This window comes from Carassius gibelio, chromosome A3, assembly GCF_023724105.1.
Source record: "Carassius gibelio isolate Cgi1373 ecotype wild population from Czech Republic chromosome A3, carGib1.2-hapl.c, whole genome shotgun sequence".
Taxonomy (NCBI): Eukaryota; Metazoa; Chordata; class Actinopteri; order Cypriniformes; family Cyprinidae; genus Carassius; species Carassius gibelio.
Window position 1 is genome coordinate 5,940,311 of NC_068373.1, and position 6,000 is coordinate 5,946,310.

The window sequence follows — 6,000 nt, forward strand, 5'->3', positions numbered from 1 at the left end:
TCGTCAAGTCAGCGCTGCATTGTTTGAGAACTCATCACTATTTCCTGCATTCATATCATATCTCAGAATATAGTTTAATGGTGCGTTATTACAATTGTGCTAAATGGGGAAATTTACAGGAAAAGTCTGTAAAGCTTCAAAAAGACAAATGTATCATAAAAGTGTTACATAGGTCTTAGCATTGTGTCAATAACAGATCACATTTTAAGCCTTAATTCAGCAGCTGAGTTGTGTATTCCTCTACTGATTCCAATTCATCCAAATGATTTTGATTAGTTATTGTTTCCATTAATGTTCTTGTATGACTTTTTAGGCAAAAACACAGTTTTTACAGCATTCACTGCTCTCGACATGTCTGCCAAATGAGATCATTTCAATAGAACAGATATGTGAAAGTTGTGAAAGACTTTCGAGATGAACATTTATTCATTTGGCAGATGCTTTTATCCAAATTGACGTTGCAACACTTTTCAGGGAGTGGCACTAAAAGGTTAATGTACCACCTACACTAAACCCTACCCTAAACCTAACTGATAGTGCTAACAGAAGCAAACATGAGATAAAACCACATTTGCTTAGCAACTATGTCATTTTAGCTTGCTTCTACAAGTCTACAAGTCTCTTTTATTGTGACTTGTGTTTTACGGAGCTTGTACCCGACACACTGTAAGTGAAGTACTGTACCGGGTGTGCTACTAAGCAAGTTTATTATGCCAGAAAAGCCATATAAATGGAACTGGTTATGTAGCATAAATGTTAAACACCCTCTGTATCTTTCCCTCTGTTGAAGCTCTGTAATGGACTACAAATGCTAGAGCCAAATGCCACTGGTTCTTGTCACCAGACTTCATAATTTGAGAACTGTAAGAGAATGCATTCCAGGAAACAGAATTTTCTTTTTTTTTTTTTTTTGGTCTCCTACACACTTCATCCCTTCAAAGAGCTGACTCTGGAGGGTAAACCCTTCGAAGGTGTTAGGACACAGGGATGAGCACTTCAGAACGGAACGCACAAAGACAGAAACCGAGGATGGGTCTGCCTACTTTTACCAGACCAATCACATGTGGATTATATGAGGTCATTTTCCTAGACAAATTTATCTACCTGCTGAGCTGAAATGGCATTCCTGCCAGATGGCTTTATATATATATATATATATATATATGAATCTGAAATGATGACCATAAAAACTTGGGTATTTTGGAACTCTTAGCTGTGAGATACTGGGAATGTGAATACTTTACATTAATATTAGTGACCAATGTTTTGCCTTATTGTGGTTCGTAAGAGCACCTGTTGTGTAATTAAACTGTATGTACAGATTTGTATTATTAAAGGAATGCATAAAAACCTTGAAAGAATCTGAATGTTGAGTTTAGAAGGAAAAATTGAGGTGCTTAAAAGTTAGGCTTCTTTTTTTGCTCATGGCATGCGACCAAGGAGACCACTTTCACGTTTCTGTGGTAGGAAATCTAATAAAACAAAGAGTGAGCAGCCAAGGTGATTTACCAACCTGTCTTGACATCAGAGCTGAAATAAAGCAGGGCTGTTGGAAATAGGTTGGTTTGAGGGAGTAAGAAGGTTGAGCTGTTACTCACATGGTACATTCGACAGGTCCACAGAGTGGTGCAACATATGAACATCCATGAAGATATTTCCTTTGTGACGGAAGAAATGTCCCAACCGCAGACAGATATATTTGCGTATTTGTACTTGACAGACAGGAAATTAACTTGTGCACTGTAAAAATATCCTGTTAAATTTATGGTATATACACATAGGTATTTAAGGTTCATACGGTATAATTTCATGCTCACAAACACAAAACACAATCTGGGTATCACGTGACCAAATACAAAATAATGTAATAAATGAAATCAAAACAAAATTATGTAATTAACATGGACCAAATAATGTGAAATTGTTTAATGTGCTTCCTGATAACAAGAAATACACACTAAAAAATGCTGCAGCAATTAGTTATAACAACTTAAAATTTGTTGGAATAACTGAAACATTCAACTTAACTCATTTTAAGTCAAGCATGAAACAACGCATTATTTTCTTATTTTAATGTTGAATGTCCTTTTGCTGTTTTTCACTGTAAATAAAGAGTAATTCATATTTCTTATTTCCAGAAACCATAAAATGTACAAATTTTCAAGTAAAAATACACCAAATTATTAGCAGGATTTTACAGCAGAGTTTTTAAGATCTTTGCAAAGATGCAAACATTTTTAGTGTAGATTTATTTTGAGCTGCTGTTACAGATGTGTGTATATCGGATATGGGACAATGGCTTTGATTGTTACCCATTCAGCCAAACTTTTTGCAAATATTTGTTTTTATAAAATTAGTTTTACTTTTTTGAGACACTTGTTTTTTAGTATTACGTAATGTGAATATAGGCTAATTTGTTTTTGCAATGATGCCGTACTGTGGCAATGAAGTTTCGAATAATAAGATGCCATAATAATATAGGTATTTTGTTCACTGGACTATCCAACAGTAATTTATTTGATTTTCAAGCGATAATTACAGTATTATGTAATTACTAATACTGTGATGAAAGATTTTGGTCATGCTCCCCACCCCTAATTATTTCTACCACAGGCATAATGATGCTATAATGTGTCTAAAATAAATATATGTATACTATAATAATGTGATTATTTTCAGTCCTGTGGACATTTAACCAGATGAGGCAAGTCTATGTGAAAGGAAATAGTTAATGAACCAATAACCTTTGTATAAAGGCCCCGTCCTCCCTCATACTCGGCGTCCTCCTTGATCTGAGTGTGCTACTCCTTCCCAGACATGAAAAGTAAACCACTCCAAAAACAGCAGCAGTGCAGATCCAATCTCAATGAGCTGTAATTTAAAAAACGGCCTGCTGGAAAAACAGCAATAAATTTACAAAGCCTTCAAAGGAGCCGCCTGTGCGTTCACCTTTTTGTACATAAAACAAAAAGACTTTAGCAACTGGCTATGAAAAACATCTCACATCACGCTGGGACAGAGAACAAGATATAGAGAGACTTTGGACTGGGTGTGTGTGTGTGTGGGGGGGGGGGGGTTCTGGGGAGCTGTCAAGCACACAGCCCGATGTATTCAGGCATGCATCCATGAATGCTGCTGAGAAATTGAGAGGTACCCAACAGCTATCTCTGGATGTCAGTGTTGAGGAAGCTAATTGGAAACTGTAGAGTTCCAAACTACTCATAATTGTAAAAAGGTAGCTTGGCTTAAAGCCCAAAGTTTTCTTTAATTTTGATGGCAATTGAAATCTTGTAACTGGAGTTGCGCATACTGTTGTTGATGTCAGGGTTGCTAGGTCTTTTTAACAAAACCAGCTCCATTGAAACTCGAAAAAAGCTCGCTCAATCACAGCCAAAACTAGCCCAATCATGTTCTGGGGGTGGAGGGTTATCAAAATCATTCCAAAATCACAATCTGTGGGGTCAAAACCTCCTTCCAGGGGGTTCCACCTTGGTTGAAATCACGTTCATATGTGGGGATTTCACTTCCACTTGCAGACTAAAAAACAACCCACGACAGCACTATATAAGTAGTCCAATTACGGTATGGCGTGAACGCACCATATCATGTTGTTGTTTCTTTGCAGTTTCCTACAGTTGAGGCCAGTGTTGCCATCTTGGGGACCAACTAATTACTACAAAACAATTCAAGTTCCACACACACGATTCACATGGTTAGCAGCACCAGACTGTACCCACATACGCTGATGACGAAACTCACATCAAGGACACTGTATATTCATATCTTAGTGTTCATGTGAAAAATCGAACTTTGGGCTTAAGTCAAGCTACCCTTAAAACTACTTTTAAGTGTGCAGTGTTGAACCTTTTCATTTACATGAATGGTCTGAACAATCTGATTCAGTAAAATTATGAATAACACTGAAAACTCTAGAAATGAGAGTGAGCTGTGTGATTATTGCCTCAGCTTAATACAATACAAATGCGCTATAGTTCACTTTTGGAGGCTTCAAAGTTTCGGCTAGACAAAAGGGAACTGAAGTGCTGCTGGTATCCCATGTGGTGTTCATGGAAGGGTAAACTGTTCATGAAAAAGAATTTGGAAAAAATCCAGGCACTCAAAATGCAAAAGCCTTTATTATTTAAAACGGGCTAAAGCATAAAACACCAACGCGGCCCACTGGACTTCCTCAAAAAGTTTTTTTGTCTGTTGCAGAAGTACAGATGTTCCTCTCGTTGATAGCAGAGGAGGGGATCCAGCGAGAGCTTGATGGGGTGATATGGAATGACATTTCTTTTTAGGAGTGTGGCAATAGAGGTGACGCAACTATAGCGGCATGTGAATAATCCTGCCCACTCTGAAGCAATACTAAACTGCAGTGGAAATGCAAACCAAGCCGAGCAGTAACGTACTGAGCCATGCCGAGCCGAGTCGTACCACACAGTGGAAAAGCCCCAATGAAACCAAAAAATTGGATGGATATTGTCACGCTACACCACAACTTAGTAGAAATGCTACGATTTTTTAAACACATATAAGCTACTCTCACACTAAAAATCTAGTTAAGTTTGTAGCATCTTATTTACACCTGACTTATTGACATGGACAGGAGATGAGGGTATTTAAACAAGTCTGCATTCCCCATATATGGCAAAACAAAGTAGTTTGGCCCAGTCAGCCACATCATGGTAGTGGTTTAAAGGTTCCTGAGCGTAGTGTATCTGGTGAACCTTCCTACTCTCCTGGAAATTAGTGTGTCTTCACCTTTCTTTGGCAAGCAGATTCTGATAGGATATCAATAGGAGTACGATTTCCTGAATGTATGACCGATTGCTCAGAAAGAAAGGGCCAAATATCATCAGTACCCCTGTCGTCCAGTGAGCTATGACACAGGAACTCGGAGCACTGAGCTGTGGAGACTCAGCCATTCCATCAAACCATGCTCCTTTCATGCTAGTCCAGACTGTGGTGTTTAGTGTTCAGTACACTATAATACCAACAGTTACCCAAACTAGCTCTAAAAGAATGAATAATTTCATAAAGCAGCTTAGCCAGTGTTGATTTACCAATAAGAGAACAGATAACTTCAATGTCCAAAAGACATAGGTGACTTACAGGGTATGTAAGTCACTATAGCAATATATTCTCTTAGCATTGTACAGTAATGTACATTAATTCTGAGGCTAAGAATTTGAGTAGCTGCTGACTTGGTGGCTTTATATCATCTTCCTTGATCTCCTCTGATTGTGGAAATATTGCTACAATATTAAAAGGAAGTCAAGGCCCCTTAAAACAATGTTAAAACAAAACCATCTATGCATCTGTGATATTTAACTGGGAAACAAGACCTGTCCACCTACAGCTGAATAAACTACTTAAGTCGGTCATATACGGAGAAAGACATGGTCTCAGTGACGGGAAAACCTCAAATGTGGTAACAGAAGAAGAGATAGATAAACATAGTGTTTGAAGTCTCGTGGATCATAAAAGCTTATAACAAAGGTTTTGTTTTTGATTTTTTTCTGTAGAAACCGATCAGCTCATGTTGATACCATCTCTTGACAACATACTGCAGTTCCCAAGCACACTGTCTTGTTTTTTAACAATCACAGTCTGTCAATCTTTACTGTCCTGAAGTCAAACAATAGCTTAGTTTAAGGAACAGACCAAAAATTGTATGTCATTTTTTACTGATAATATGGAAAAATATCTCTTTTATATCCATGATCAAATCAGTTATGATCGATCAATGTTTGTGAACTTGTGATAAATCATACCTGTGTATCTTTTATTTTCTTCAAGTTTTTTGTTAAATAAAAAAAAGTAAAATCAACAAATATCTCTTTTTTCACTTTTGGAGGTTAACAGTCACAGTTTTCATTTTAATGTATGTCAAATACACTGTTAGGGAGAAGAAGAAAATAAGGCTAAAAGTGACCATTGAAGGTACTGATCATTTTCTGCCTAGACACTACTGTTAAGTTTACCGACTTTTCCTTT